The following is a 17005-nucleotide window of genomic DNA, read 5'->3' on the forward strand; positions in this document are numbered from 1 at the left end:
CCAAGAATCATCAGTACCAAACATAGCCACTTCGTGACCTGTTTTGAAATACCATTTCAGTTTTTTCTAACTCTTCCTTCTCTTCCTTCTGATTGATTTGAACACTGCAGCAGGACCATGATAAAACTATTAGATAATCGCATGTATCTACTGTGCAATTGCTTGGGTAATTTTTAGGGGGGAGAGTTTATATAAGCAAAAAAAAGTGTTGGCACAGTTGATATGTTGATCTAATGGGAGGGGGCTTGGAACTAGATGGTCTTTAAAGGTTATTCCCAACTCAAACCATTTTACGTTGACCATGAGGACTCATTACAGTGGAAGATGTCTATTTAGATTCATGCATATGAATTGCACTTGATTCAAATAGTTGCCTTGTTAATGGACAGTGATTTAGGGGCAAACCCCATTCATGTTACAAGTCAGAGCCTGTAGTCCTAATAATTGCATAGGTTAAGAAATACTCAACATTTTAATTCCAGATGGTTGTATTTTGTCTACTTGGAGAGTTAACATGCACAGTCTGCCACAGGCTCTTCTGTTAGTAACACTGATCAAATGCATTATGTCAAATTCTGTTGCTTGTTTATTTATTGCTTTTTTAAACATGTAAGAATTGTAGCAGAATCCAGTGGGGGAGTGCACTGTTTAAGTATATATAGTGTGTATATATAGTGTATATATATATAGAGAGAGAGTATATATATTTATATATATATATTTATATACTCTCTCTCTATATATAGTATATATATATAGTATATATATAGTACTTCTGCTATGGTTTAACCTGGCAGGTGGCTGAGCACCACACAGTCATTCACTTACTCTCCCCCACTCCCCTCCCAGTGCAGTGGGTAGAGAATCAGAAAAGAACAAAGTAGAACTTGTTAAACTATTTACTAAAGGAAGAGGAAAAAAGGAAAATAATAAATATATATGCATATATATATATATATATATATATACAAAACAAATAATGTGCAAGCAATTGCTCACCGCCAACCAAGATGCCCAGTCAGTCCCCAGACAGTGACAGCCTATCCTGGCCAGTTGCCCCCCAGTTTCTATTTATTTTACATGATGCCACATAGTATGGAATATCTTTTTAGCCAGGTTGGATCAGCAGTCCTGGTTCTGTCCCAACAGCTTGTACCACCTCAGCCCCCCTAACTGGCAGGACAGTACAAGAAACTGAGAAACTGAAATGTCCTACATGGTTTTTCTCCTAAAACCAAAGCATAGCATCATACCAAACACTATCAAGGAAAAATCTAGTTCTTCCCAGGTTAAACAAGAACAACTTAACATATAGGAAGCCATTTATTATGCTAATATGAGCAACGTCTAATAGAGTTTGACAAAACTGTGAACAATACACTTTTGAGATGGGTCATGGTGGGCTAACTGGGCAGCAGGTGCTTTAGGCAGTTGAGCAGTGATTACTAGATTTATTTTTTTTTTTTAAGAACTAAATTAAGGTAAAAATTTAAACAAAGGACATGAGTACAGTATGCCTTATATTGAAGACTTGCATATTCTATTTGTGTAAAAGCTGGCAGAGCCTCTGGTTTTAATGTTGCTTTTCTACATCTTGTATTAAAAATGTTCGTAAGTTAATATAAGACTATAATGTAAAGTTTATGCAATTAAAGACCGTAAGAGAGTTTATAGACCATTCATCATTGGATATGGGTCATAAACTGTGAGTTTCAGAAAATAAGAAAGAAATTTCATTTGTAGCTCACTGTTGCCTGAAGCCTACCTAATGAAATCTTTCTTAGTCATAGAACTAACAGTGTATCTAGCTGAAAAGCACTGAATATTCACTGTGTCTATTAAACTTGAAAAAGTAGAATAAAATCTTGCATACTCTTAGGGTTTTTTTTTTTGTTGGGTTCACTTCAACCAAAATTAGACGGCTCTTGTTCATTTCGTACATTCAACAGGAGTTGAACCTTTAAGATTCCACACTGTCAGCTCCCATCATTTTATATGACAGCTGACTGAGTGTAATGCACCCAAGCCATACTGAGTGAAAAGCTGCTAATGAATACAATTGCTTTTTTAAACCAAGGGAAAAGAACATGTTAACCAGTGCTTTGTGGATATGTGGATTCTGTTGGTCTTGTTTAGTCTTACATATGTAGCAGCATACAACACTGATATGAAGAGATCTATCGATTTTCTTAGAAATAACGTATCTTGTTCTTTTCTAACTTTATTATACTATACAATATTTTCTCAAAAACTAAATTCATGTTAAAGAGGTCCTTTTTGAAGGCAATAAAAAACTCAATTTTATACCAAAGACTAGAGAAAGAAAGAATGTTTGAAAGGAAAGGCTGATGCTACTTACTCAGGATGCTGAAATATTACTTGCTTTAAGGTTTTAGAATGTTACAAACCATGCAAGAAGAGTACAATACCATCTTGTTGTTTTTAAACATGCTATATGGCAGAATTCAGGCAGAATTAGAGTTAGGGTTCTGATTGGAGAAGAGCAAAATTGTAAAGATTTGCAGATAGATTTCAGACTTACCAGTTGTGGACTTCTAATTTACTCTCTTGTACTTTGAAAACTCATTAACCCTGATTTTCTCAAACGCTTTCAGGAAAGTTTTTATTTGAGCTGATGAATAGACATGGATTGTTGATTTGATATAGCCTAGAAGTAGGAATAGGTTCAAATCTCTGCTTTGAGATTGAAATCTCTAATCCCCTGAAAATTCAAAATGTTTTGCATAGGCTCAGCTTCTGCTAACTACTGCTATCGGAAACAAATCCTACTTAATTTTAGACATGCTTTTTATTATATTTTCCATTTTGTGTGGTTTACTGGATGACAACAGGCTTATAATTCTGGATGTTATAAAGATAACTTCTGGTTATGGATAAGAAACTCAAAGAGGAATTTTCGAAGGAAGGAGTCTTTTCATTTTGCTGTTATGAAAAACCTGGTGAAATTTTGAAGTAATCTGGAAACTGCCTATTACACTTACTTTGAAATCTCTGCAATTCCACTTTTTCTGCACACCAATGTTATTAATGTGGAAAAGCTCAATATATGCTAAACTCTGAAATTACATGGTGGAAAAAAAAAAAATCAACTATTACTTTTAAAGTTTGCATGTTTGTTTAGTGCTGGTGACTCTCTTATTATATGTTATTGTATATATAACGTTTTATATATATAATATGTTATTATATATAATAAGTTATTCCAAATATTTTCAATGAAAGTACTTGAAATAACATCTAGAATCAGTTTTTCTAAAATACACGTTAACTGACTGGGCAGAAAGTTTAATATGTTAAATGTTACTTTCATACTCAAAAAAACAAAAACAAAACAAAACAAAAAAACCAACAATCAAACAACAACAAAAAAAAAACCCCAGAATTTTCAGTTTGTTTTCCTTATTTAAAATTGCTTAGCATTTAAATACTTTGTGAAATTTAGTTCAAAACAGAAATTCTTGTGGTCTAGATGTGTGTATCTCTTTCACATAAAATCAAGGTTATCCCTTACATTCACTCGGCTTTCCTAGTTGTACTTAAAGATCAAAAACATATGCTATTCCAGGTGTGCTGGTGAGCAGACACCACTGATGGGGTTATATGTAAAGAGATAAAAAAAATTCTGTACATGAGCTGTCACAAACTGTTTGGCTGAACATAGTCATTGTTACTAAAGCACTGCTGCTACTCTTAAATGGAAGTGCAATGAGAAACACTTGTGTGAAAACTAGATTAGTAGAATTGAAAGTCATCATGGATTCCAGGTCAGAAGTAAATAAATAAGATTGTTCATGGAAGGTCAAATAGTATCCATGTTCTCAAGGGGTGATGAAAATTTCAATTGCAAAGAATACAGAAACAAGTGTGATTGTTATCTGGCAAGAGAATGGAGATCTTGCTTTAAGCAGAACATTTAAAATTTGGCTATCAAGAATCTTGTACAAGAAATGTGTAAGATTATGCTTATTACTACTAATTTATGAGCCTAAATATGTTGAAGAGCTAGGAATGCATAGAAAATATTCTACAAATATTTAAAAGCCATAAACACATACACAAAAGAGTATATTGTCCAAACAGATGCACTGGATAGTACTGTGCATTTCATTGTCTTTTTCATTAAGCCCATGTAGAGAATGGACACAAACCAGACAATGGAGTTTGGACACGTATTGTATGACCAAAACATGAATCCATCAGGTAGCGCAGCGTGTCTCTTCTCCACTCTCCTTTCATATTTCTACATCTATAGCGCTTCCTTTCTGTGATGGGTTAATCCTGACAGGCTTTATGGAAAACTGTCTTCAGAAGATCTATTTAAATGAAGAGGGTGAATGTTTGCTGTATGAAAACAGAAAACTGAAAATGTTTCTAGCAAAATATAGTTTTGGATTTGATAAAGGATGTTTCTGGTTATTTTTCTGTGTAATTTGGCCATGGCTGACCTAGCAAAATAAATAGATTAGGAAAAGTGAGAATGACCAAAAGATGGAATACTGAGGTCCTTAATTAAACCACGCAGAGATAGTGTATTCAATTTAAGGTTTAAACAGAGGCATATGGTAAAGATCAGTTCACTACTGGGACCAACAACTGGACTTTGTTCTGTTAACTCCAGCAGCAGCAGCAGGAAGAAAGAGAGGAAATAACAAATGCAGACTTACTATAAACAAGCCCAGAGAATTACAGGGGACTAAGTTGTAAGAGTATGCTAAATTACACCTATACGTAAACCTTCTGTGTTTTCTTGCTGCAAAGGAGGATATCTAAACATTTCTAAATAAACATGGAAATACCTCAGACTGACAGTACTACTAGAGTAAAGAATCATTTTATTTAGCCGGAAGCTCCTGATAAATTGAATCTTTGCTTACATCACTTGAACTTCTGAATGAGACACCTATGCTAGTGTTTGTTTGGGTTTGGGGATACTTTAAATAGTAATTGTGTGATATTTACATAAAAGGAATTCTAATACAAATTATGTATAGAATTTGTGCTGAAGATGGTTGAGATGCATCTCTGTTTTTGTGTCAAAACTGCCTATTGCCAGCAGTGTGAATCAGGTAGAAAGCTTTTTATGCAATAAAAAGTACACTATTATTTATCACTGTTTTTTGCTATGTTGTGTCTTTTCTGTCTTCTGTATTGAAAATGCATCTATATGTTTATAAATATACCGTATTCTGTTGCAGTTATTCACTAACTTATCTTCCACAATGGAAATACTTCAGTTTGACTTTTTTCAGTGAGCCAATACAATACACCTGTACATTCTTAGATGTAAACTAGGAGAAAAATATTTTCTCCACATCTTTTAAAAATCGTTTTCTCCTATAAATACTTTGCTGTTTTCCTTGATGTGTCATGAGCATCTCAATGCAATGAATACTGAAAGCAAACAATGTAGCTGGATAATCCTGCATGATCAAATCTTATGCCACCTTCACTACTGTAACTTTCCTGTTCCAGAAAGGGAGCCAATGAAGTGAGAATCGCCAATAAAGTGAGAGACAAGCTGAATCTTTCTTATTAAAGGAGGATATTTCTTGATCTTTCATTTTTTTCCATTAATGTTCCATCCTAATTCCTACTTCTACCCTCCACCTTGCCTTTCATATGATAGGGGAAGAGAAAGTAATTTTAACCCAGTAGATGTTCCTGACAGCCTATTCTCTTTTCAGCAAGGCCAATCAAAACTGCACTACTTGCACAAATACGTTTACTCCGATGTCACAAACTACTATGATGAATGCAGAGAATTTTTTTTACTGAGTCGCTCTTATGATTGTTTTGTTTCTGATGTGAAATTACTAGGTGGAAATGAGTATGACCTAAAATTTTGAATCTAATTGCACTCTAAAAGATTTCATGCTGAAAAATTGAAATGTAGGAATAGTAAATTAGACATTGAAGTTTATACTCTCTACATTTAAAACAGATGAACGGCAGTTTGCAGTCGCCCTGTAGCATTTATTTACCCACACGATTACTGAATCTGGAAGCTTTCTAGAGTTCAGAGACAGATGATAAACATACAGAGATGCTCAATACTTTCTCAGTTAGCCAAGTTAGAATTTCTGAAAAAGGCACACACTCAAACACACACAAAGGGGTTTTAGAAGAAAAGTTAAGTTTTGGGTAAAACAAAACAAAAAACACACCAAACCCCACAGAAATATAAGAATTCAGTAATAGCTGGTTATGCCATCATTTTATATTACAGAAAATCTTATTTCCTTTCAGGACAATGGAAATGACCATTTTATTTTACAAGGTACTTCTAGAAAAGTCCTGAAATGATAAATGCAGCATTTCTTACTCAAGTGAACCGGAAGTGTATCACAAAGAAGTGCGCAGCAGCTATTGAGCATTTACCAGAGACATTTGACTGTAATATGTTTTTTCAGCAACTCTGAAGAAAATCATTTCTGGCATGAAGAGCTGGGTGTCACATCAGAAACAAATATTTGACATTTTCTTGTTTCCATCATGCCTTGTCAATATAGTTTTATAAACATCTATGAAGTTTTGCACGCAGAAAGGATAAAAAGGAACAGTAATGACAGAGTATTCACTGAATGGATGTCATATGCTCGAATTTCTACTGGAGTGTAATTGGAAGAGTTTACCAATAAGAAATCATGTTATAAAATTGACTTTTATCTTAGTGTTGTTAATGATAAAATTATATTGTGTCAATATATTTTATACTTTATTGCAGCACAATAAAATAACAGCTTTAGTATTAAAATGTGCATCTTCTTATACTGCCAAGCAATAATTTAAAATACATTTTTAAGTTTATTTCATTATTTAATGCCTCACATTTTGCTAGAGGTATGTTGCCAATATTATAACTGAATTTTGTTGTGCATTCATTGTAGCAATCTTGTCCTCTTCTTATTTCATCCTGGAAGCTAATTAATGATTGTGCTGTATGTGGCAACATAAAATTATTAAGAAAACAGAAAAAAAAGTCACCATTTCTGGTACAAGGAGATCTTAAAGGATTTTGATATTTCTTTTGCAGTTATTACAACATCCATTTATTTACACTACCTTCACCATATTTTTTCTATATTTTTGCAATCATTTCATATATTGTGATACAAATGGTTACAGAATTGCCTCTTGAAACATTGTAAAACTTTTTTTTTGCCTAAGCAAATTTCCCACCACTCTACTAGAATGCATGTAGTTCTCATTACAAAATATTGACGTATCTGCCAAAGAAAAAAGTACTGTACATATGAAAACAACTAAACAATAATATAAATTGTTCTCCTTCTCTTTTCTCAACTGTTATTGTGAGTAATAAAGATTTAAGAATAGATTTGCAGAAGTTTCTGTAGAAATTCCAGTAATATTTTCTGTTTTTAGATCTTTTTGCTGCAAGCAATAGAGGTGAGGTATTTTTGATGTGCAGATGATGAATTCAATGTGGGTTTGTAACAATTAAATAGTGTATTTAGTATTTTAAATTTTCTAAAGCAAATCTGTATATTTGAAGCAGGCATCAAAAGAAATTTCAAATATATCAATCATTTCTGTTAGCCCAGTACATGCCATAATGTTGGTTAAATTAAAATTTAAGGAAAAAAAATACAACTATAGAAAACTATAGAAAAAAACGTAGCTAGCAAAATTTTAAATATTTTATACATGTGTATGCATATGTCTATGTATACGTATTTAACGTATATGTAGATATATCTATATGTGTTGAGACATGCTATTGTAATAGACGCCCTGATAATTGGCGTTTTTATTAGTCTAATGATGATTAGCAATATATATGTATCTTTAGGTGGAAAAATTATGATTTTTTAATATATCTGATTTTTATATTCTGATTTATGAGGAAGATATTTTCTCAATGGCTAGAGAATTATTTTTTTATGTTAATATGTATTTGGTTTTATTGCAAGTCTGGCAATGACTTCAATGACAGATTGATAATTTTATGTCACTCTCTTAATCTTGGCTGAAGCTGAGTTTCTAACAAGCACAGATCCAATTGCTCTTTCCTTAAAGATTTGTTGTCATAAAAATATAGGTCTTCTGTCTTGGTGATACTCATACTTACCAAAATTTGAGAATATTCATTATATTCATGGCACATTTTTGAATATTAAAAGATTTACAGTCCATTATAAAATGTATCTGCTGGAAAGTTTTTGAATTTTTTACAGAAAAATGTTATTGCCAAAATGACTAGTAAAAAATGTTTTCTGTTTATTGGGATTACATTTTGAATATAGAAATGCTATTTTTGTTGATTTATGTGGCCAGTTTTATGTATTATTTTCAGACAGATTTTTTACTGTAAATTAAGATGTTGCATTCACTTTCAAACATTTGAGCGGTTTCCGTCATTCTTTCATTCATCTAGGAATGCAGTTACCACTTCATACATACACATATATGTTCAAACTCATAGTCTCTTTCTGCGTAAGTGTTTGTAAGGAAGAATTCAGATGAATTCCTACTTTTTTTCCCATCTTCTGAAGAAACAAGAAATTTAAAATTTTCTCTCAGTCCAATGTAAATTTCATCCTACATATCCACTAAAATCTCATTGTAATGACACTGAACTTTTTCCTACCCTTTCCTTCCCTTTCCTTTTTGTATATTTTCTTGATTATGGAATACTTAAGTGTGGACTGTTAACTGAACCCTGTCATTAGCTATAAGGTAAGTGTTACACTATATTAGCATTAGACAGGATAGCGTGCATGCCTGCAAACACGTGCATTTACATGCCAAAGGAGAAGAAATATTTGTATGCAGTCTTGTTCAAAGTTAATTTTTCTGGCTCAGTGAGATACTGTTCTACATCTAATCGCATCTTTCCCTGTACCTTATCTGTGAAGCTGTAGGGGGTGAGAAAAGGAATTCTGCATAACAGTATTTCAATATCGTTCTCTTAAGTCATAAAGGAATATATCAATCATATTTTCATAAACTGATGCTTTTTTGAGTGTCTTTGAATGTAGCTCCCATTAAAACCACATTAAAAATGGCTTGCTAAATCTTTGAATGTTTTTGTCAGTAAAAACAGAGTTTATTGGACAGAACATAAGAATATAAGGCAAATTTCTTCTACTGATTCTAATTTTAATGGTGAAAAAAATTAAATTTAGTACTACTTAAGTGTAAATAAGTATGACAGTTTAAATATCCAGTTTACCTTAGTCTTGCTAGGAATTAATCTTGTTTTCAGATGTGGAATGCTAATTTGAGAACAAATATTATAAACATTTGGAAGAAATGAAAATAAAATTGGATAAAAATTTATTATTGGTTCACTACTTCCCATCTCAGTTTTCACTAGTCTTTTTACTGTAGAAATTCAATTGAAAGGTCAGGACCTTCTTGTGAGAAAGCATATTTTAAATACAGACCATCTGAATCTGTGTGAAGGAAGATAATTATACAGATATTTCCAAACAACTATGAATTGTGAAGTATGCTGCTAAGTGACTAGGGTTTATTTTAGTTTATGACACTATTAAAAAAATTACTTTTGTTCAGTAGGCACAGTTTGAATTTCAGAGAGAACATTTTTTTAATTTCCTTTCATTAGCCATTCTCCAGGAAAAAGGAAAAGTAAAGGAAAGAAATAGAAAAGAAATAGAAAACAGGGAAAGAGGGGGACAGGAAGAGGGGTGGGAGAGGAGGAGAGGGGAGAAATGGGAAGTGGGGGGAAGGGGAACGGTGTAGGGGGGATGGGAAGGGAGAAGGGAGAGAAGAAGAGGAAAAGGAAGGGGAAAAAGATGGGGAAGGGGAGGAGAAGGGAGAGGCAGTATGAATCCAGAAGAATTTTGGTAACTGATTTGAATGAAGTAGGTTGACAGTGCATTGGTGTATTTGTGTTGTGGGGTGAATATTTCTATTATATAGACTTTCTGATCCGGAGGAAAATAAATAAACTACACAAATAAGAGTATTATTTTGATATACTGATATACTTAAGTGCTTAAATAAACAATTTATATATATCAGTTTATATATCAAATACATATGTATTTGATACAGAGCAAACTGCTATTTGGTGAACAATAGTTTGATTTTTTCTAGTAGATCAAGTGTCCTTCTAGGAGGCAGTGTATTGAAGGAATTCATAAACAGATCAAAATTCAAGTTGAAACAAGCCCTGTACTATTGACACAAAGCAGACATACATGCAAATTGCTCAACCTCCTTTTCTCTCTCACAGATTCCCAATGTTAGCAAGAAAAAAGCAAACATTAATTAGGTAAGAAATCATCCAGTGTATCTCAGCTAACTGTAAAGAGATCTATAATATTTTCCAGTAAATCTCACAGCTATGCTCAAGAAGTTAACATTACTGATTTACTAATGAGATACTTATATTCTCTCTCATAGCGTAGTTGAAAGCATGTTCATTTTATTTTTATAATTTTTATATGTTTCTGTTCTTGTAGATTTACTTCTGTATGTCAATGTGTGTGTCCATTATATAAAAATATTTCTCAAATTTTTGGGGTTTATTCAGAGCCTGGGTAGATCACCAGTGATGCATGTGTCAGTGGTTGACAGCTACTCCATTGGAGCATTGTGTCATGGGGAATGGAACTCAGTGCTCCTTAGTCATAACATTTTTCTCTTTTCAATAGATAATTCTCAAAGCCACTTCCTTATCCTGTTGTTTTGTTTGAGAGATGTTAACCTATCATTACATTCTGCTGTTCTGTTAGCTGATGTGTATGGCAATTCTAAAGATTTCAACTCTATTAATGACTTTTTCAAAAATAGGTGGTAAATTATATATGAAGGGGTTAAATGACAGAACTAAGACTGCAATTTAATGCACCCAGAAGTTAAGAAATGACAGATTAGATTGCATAAGTAAGCTTCAATTAAGTCCTGTTACATATCTTTAATTATGGCTTGTACTATTATTCCATGAAATCTTTCCTCTTCAATGCCTAGAATGGATCTGATGTGTGAAAGAAATGGAGCTACAAACAATTGTTTGTAGGACCCTTGATTCACCTGTTCTTAAGTAGAAAAGCATGTAATTATTGAGTCAAGATACCTCAAGATAAATAAAAAGGCAGTTTCTGTTGTCAAGGCAATTTGATGCTGCTATAGAGATTTAAAGTTTAATTCTGAGTTTAATCCTGACTTTAATACTTACCAGTACTGAATGGACATTTTAACAAATCAATTGAAAACAGATCTCTAACAGTGTTTTTTTGTGTTTGTTTGTTTGTTTGATTACCCTCCAACTAATGGTTATACTCAATTTTTGAATGCTTGTTTTGAGACTTTTGACTGTCAAAGATTCAGTACATGGAGGCTGTACTTTGTACAAGCTGAGAAAAACAGGTCCTGGCAATAAGAATTATTGGATATTTTTAATTTTTGTTTGTGTTGTTCAGTTCTACTTGTAAATGGGTTCTTCTCTATTGTGAAAAAAATATATTTGGGAAATAATTGGAGATTATAGTTATAAACTAATAATAAAACAAGTAATTTAATCTGTTGAAGTATGACCTACATAACACATAGAATGTTTAGAACAAATTAAAGTAAGGCATATTTTCTATATTATGCTAATGGTAACTATTCTGTGCAGCTGGGCCTGTTTAAACATATATATATATGTGGGGCTATCACACTTTGTATATACATACTTTACACATGCTGAATCAAAGCTGAAATCAATGCTTTCTCAGATAATTTTGATAGCCTTTTTAACCTTTGTGATTTCTGTGGAATTTCAGTTTGACATAGATCACTGTGGCATATGATATTAGCATATGATATCTTGTCAACTGACTTGTCAAACTATCCTTTATGGTTTAGAATGAGGAAGCTTGAATGTGTGGGTCAAAAGAGTAAGTATAAGTAGAATCCCATATGACACAAAGCCAGAGTGGTATTTAAGGGAAGTAACAAGTACTGGCCAAGAGGTACTGAAGGAAAAAAGTAATTTATTTTTCTTTTCTTTTAGAGAAAAGAGAACACTGTTGGTTTGTCCTAGTTTCATAATTTTATGGCTTGAACCATTCCTGTTTATGAGAGTAGAAAGGCTTTTGGATGAAGTTCAAACAAGGCAGCTGACTAACAACCCCTTCTGTTAGTTGACATGGGTTGTCTATGAAATACTACTTTTTTGTAAGATTGCAATTTTGTTAATTTCATGTTTTATGAGGAACATTCTCTAGGGAAAGGGACAGGAAAAATCTACTCCTGGGTATGATAAAAGGTGTGGGAAAATTAATCACCTGAATCTTCTACACAGTTATCTAGAGACAGCAGTTCTGACCCATATATATGTTACTATTTTTAGGGATCCAAAGAGCAGATGGTATTGGTTGACAGTCAGCAAAGACAAGTAAACACGTTCATAGTGTTGCAAGGTTATGGAGGTGATTTCAGCAAGCAAAGGATTTAGAAGTGAAAAAAGTACAGAGATGATAACAAAGCTGCTTTCTTCCAGAGGCAGTATGCATTTTTTTGTTGTGTTTGATTGCAAATTAAGGTGAAAAAAATTAACCCCAGGCATAAAAGAATATTCAGTCCCTACTTTCATAGTTTCCAGAACAAAAACTGTTAGTTTAGATTTAATTCTTTTCCCTTTGGTTGCCATACAAAAGGATATAGCTCAATAAAATGAAAGATCCAGTGCACTATGGTTCACATTCTTGGCCTGAAGGAATTCTTAGTCGGGTTAATGGATCTGATAGTTTTCCCTTCATTGATTTTTAAGATGATTATATTTTATTTATAGGCGAGAAAATAATAGTTAGTCTTAAATTTATTGAAAACTTACTGTGAGATTACATGAAATAATCATTCTAACAATACATTCAGGAAAGCCAAACTGTATCCGTATTTAATCTTCTAAGTGCTGATGAGAGGTGAAGCTATGGATGTGAAATGTGCTTTCATATATGCCTGTGTTCAGAATAAAAGAGTTATATTTTTCTTGCTCTTATGAAAAGTTTCATTACATGAAGCACTGATACACCTCAGGTGTTTCTTCTGTGAAAACTGTATGTGAAATATCTAAGAGCTGAAAGCTCATGGATAAGAGAATTGTGTCCTTTGAAGGCTACTGTTACATTATTTGTTTTGTTATAAAAAGCCTCAGAGACCTTTTTTTTTTTCGTCAAGCCAACGGATGATAACAAAAAGTGTAACATAATTTTATAATATAGAGCTATAAAATGATATTTATCTCTTAGTACTGAATTTCAGTATTCATCTCATCTTTCAATAGTGCATTGAACTGGGTGGCTAAAGATGGAGATAAGCTGAATCAAAGTTGTGCCTCAGGCAACTGTAAGCCCTTGTTTCACAATCATAATGTGTGGTGAAAGTTCTAGAGTGGTATTATATTTTGACAAAAAAAAATCACTTCTCAGCAATTTCATTAGTCATAATGATCCAGATTCAGTGTATTTCTGTGGGGTAAACTAGCAGAAAGACCAGTTTGGGAATGTACAGCACATTCTGTAGACAACAAAGTAAGAAAAAAAGGAGAGAGATCAGAACACGGCAATTACTGTTAAATTTTTCATGCTTATAATGCATTATCTCAAGCTGGCACTGCTGTTAATGGCTGTATAAGGCCTCTGACTGGACACCTACATTAATTTTAGAGCTCCTCTATTGTTTTGCTTGAAGCAAAATTTGACATCAACACGATGTTTCACCTTAGATTGAACTTAGTGGGGAAAAAACATGAAAGTAAATTAAAATCCCTGCTCTCTTCCCACCACTTTTGCAATATTTTTTTTTTTTTTTCATTTTACACCAAAAGCTGTCTAAAAACCTTTGGAAGAGATTTCCATAAGGAAAAGCCTATTTTTTTCCACCTCCTTTCTGTGAATCTTAGTGAATGTGCACTGAAGGCAGTATATTAAAAGTTTAAGGAGTTTACAAAAACAAATAGATACACTGATTTTCTTCAGTTTGTTTCTGTACTGATGAACTTGTGTGCTGTGTATAATTGAAAGAGGAATAAAGTGAAGAGTTAAGGCATCGGAATGTTTCCTATGTGTAGTCTGTACTAGCATAACTGTACATAAGGGGAGACCTACTCATGTAAGAGAGGGAGCTGCATACTCTGAAATTACCACATATGTGAAGTATTCCTGTTGAAAAAATACAGCTGTCAAAATAAATTCACAGGTAGTATGTGAATTGGAGACCTTGAGACAGGAAAAAAGGGCAGAGGTTGAACAAAACCACCAGAAGTTTGGCCTCCAGATTTGGCTATAATAAGAGATGATCTGAACTATTGGCCAGAATTCAAACCAAAAGAGAAGTGAACTTGTCAAAAGGTTCAAAAAATATTTCCTATTTTCTTGCTCCTCTGCACTTCCTGTTTCTACTTAGTTCTCTGAGTCAATGGCCAAGGTAAAATTAAAAAGGCTGATCTTGCACTATTGTACTTACACTGGCTCCAATGAAAGGATGGGTCGCTAGAAAGCTCACATGAAGTCTCTTCTCGTAAAACTGTTAAGTTAACACAGTAGTTAATTCAATTAGTTCAAATAAGACCCAGAAAATTAATCAAAATCAAGTCTGTTTGTTCTTCTTATAATTAGATACGGACAATTCCTCATTTCTTTTTTTCAAACAATAAATTATAATAATTTAAGTAACTGACTGTCAGAAGTTTCAGATTAGTGTGTGCATGTCAGACCAAGATTCTGTGAGTTTCTTCTTTCCTTCCTTATCTTTTTTTTTTCTTAAAGGTATTACATGAATGAGAATAATTGTGGCGTTTGTAGAAACAGTGCAAACAAAAGCCTTGGGATTACTCAGAATGCATAAACTTGAGCATATGTGCAAGTCTTTGCTGGATTGTGCCCAAAGGGAGCATCTATAAAGATCTACAAGTATAACATACTGAAATTACTTGCACGTGTGCTGTTTAGGTCTTTATCTATAGCAATTCAGTGTAAAAGAAACAGGTTTTTTGTGTTATTTGTATCTATTTATAGGCTTTGTTCAAGATTTGAAAGAACTCCATTTGAATTATTGTTAATTGACTGTTGCTTGAACATTATTTCAGGAGCAGAATGATGAAATGCAAATAAGAAGGGGTATACTAAGTGGTAAAATATCTTTTTCTCATGTATGAAATAGTCACCTAACTTTAAGGATTAAGGCAAAAGATGTTTGCAAAAGATGCAAAAGATGTTTAGCAATAGTGCTAAGAATATTCTTTCATAATTTCAAGATGTTGATGTTATATACTTACATCTTAATACTTCTCTAAAAACTGTATTTACTATCTGCTTCATGACTAAGTTATTTGTGTTTCATACCAAGAACAGAGAACTATTAATCTGCCACATCTTCCTTTTCTTTCCTTTCCTTTTCAATGTCTTATTAAGAGCTGTTAAGCTTTGCCTTTGGATATAATAATGTGTTAGATCTCAACTCTGGATATAAGATGAATTAGATCTCAATTTCTGTTCACATTTTTGGGGGGCAATCTACATATAATTAGTTTAGATTACTTATGGGAGAGTTTGAGGTAAGACTGTACGATTTCTAGGATTTAACATCTAGATGTTAGAATTAACACTTATAACATTAGAAATAGTAATCAATTAGAAAAATTGGAGAATAATATAGAAAAATAATGTATAAAGTAGCTTTTATTTCAATGTAGTGTTCCTACATTGCTGAGGACCCAATTCCCTCAACCCCATCCCAAAATAAAGTAAGTTTAGGTGACCTTTATTAATCTGTGCAAAGGAATTTCATAAAGACTCAAGTCATCTATAATTTTCTAATCTTATGAATTTTTACAAAATGTCAGTACTATAAGAGGTATCATAGCTAAGTACAGTCTGCTCAAGTTAGGAATACAGCTATGATGAAACAGATGGCAGGAAACACAAAGAAAACTTTTGTACATAAGCAAAAATATAGGCCAAACTAAGGATGTAGCAAATATAGTAAACTTCCATAGACCAAAAAAAAAAAAAAAAAAAAAAAAAGACAATGAACTTCCTATTTTACTCTATAGATATAGATATAGATATGTACAATATCCATTAGATAATATAAAAATAGCAAGATTTCACTTAAAATGATACTATGCACTATGCTTTCTTTTTTAAAGGGCAGAGATGGAAAACAAGCTGATCTGCAGGACTGGTATTATGTATCAAAAGTATCTGCTGCGAAGAGCATGAATGTCAAAACATACTTTTGTACATTAAGATTTAAAGAATATATGGTAGAAGAGACCAGGTTATAAACAAACAGATTCATAAATCTACCTACATTTTTGAAAAAAGTGAATGATATTGGGCTTTGGAAAGAGATTCTTTGTTATGGTAAGCACAAGAGGTTGTTCTTAGTGAAATACATGGAAAAGGATTGACCCCTCTCAAAGAAAACAAGCCTCAGCATTTATGGCTTGTTCAGTAACCAAGTAAAGAAATTTAATTAGGATAGGCAAATAAAATAACGTGTCACATTGAAAATAGTGATTACATACTTATGATCTCACACAGACTAAAAACAAATTATAATCCAAGAATTGTTGCATTTCACCTCTGCAAATAGACAGTATATCTATAATATTTCCATAAGCTTGGAAAGTATAATTTGTTTTTATCACTTATATTCTCTTATTGAACTATAATTATAGCAATAATAGTAATAAGAATAATTGCGCTAATAATAAACCTAAAACTCTACTCATGCCTTTGCTAAAAGTTAAGTAACTGTTGATATTTACTGCGTCACTGTGACTCCCCAGCCTGTGTCCATTTGCTTTCAGTGTTTTTCTCTCCTCAGCAAGTGTGCAATCATTTATCAAAGAAGACTTTTTTTTTTTTTTTGCTATCACTAGCTTCTTTTCCACAAACTCTTTTATTTTTCACTATGAATACATTATTTTTCTAAATTTGATGATGAATATGAAACAAGCAACCATTCAAATGAACATGAAGCATAGAATCTGCGTGACTCCTGA

General features: G+C 32.7%; 1 long non-coding RNA gene across 5 annotated transcripts in view; it reads left to right on the forward strand.

Annotated features, from left to right (window-relative positions):
• The window catches only part of LOC116229326 (uncharacterized), a 92221-nt gene that overhangs the window by 55350 nt on the left and 19866 nt on the right, over nucleotides 1–17005 (forward strand). For 3 of the 5 annotated variants that reach the window (XR_016466942.1, XR_016466941.1, XR_016466939.1), the window contains one exon: nucleotides 10244–10282. The exons of the other annotated variants lie outside the window; for them this stretch is intronic. This is a non-coding gene — a long non-coding RNA (uncharacterized LOC116229326). The remainder of the gene's footprint in view (nucleotides 1–10243; nucleotides 10283–17005) is intronic. 5 annotated transcript variants of the gene reach the window in all.

Source organism: Phasianus colchicus, chromosome 5, assembly GCF_987193195.1.
Source record: "Phasianus colchicus chromosome 5, bPhaCol1.hap1.1, whole genome shotgun sequence".
NCBI lineage: Eukaryota > Metazoa > Chordata > Aves > Galliformes > Phasianidae > Phasianus > Phasianus colchicus.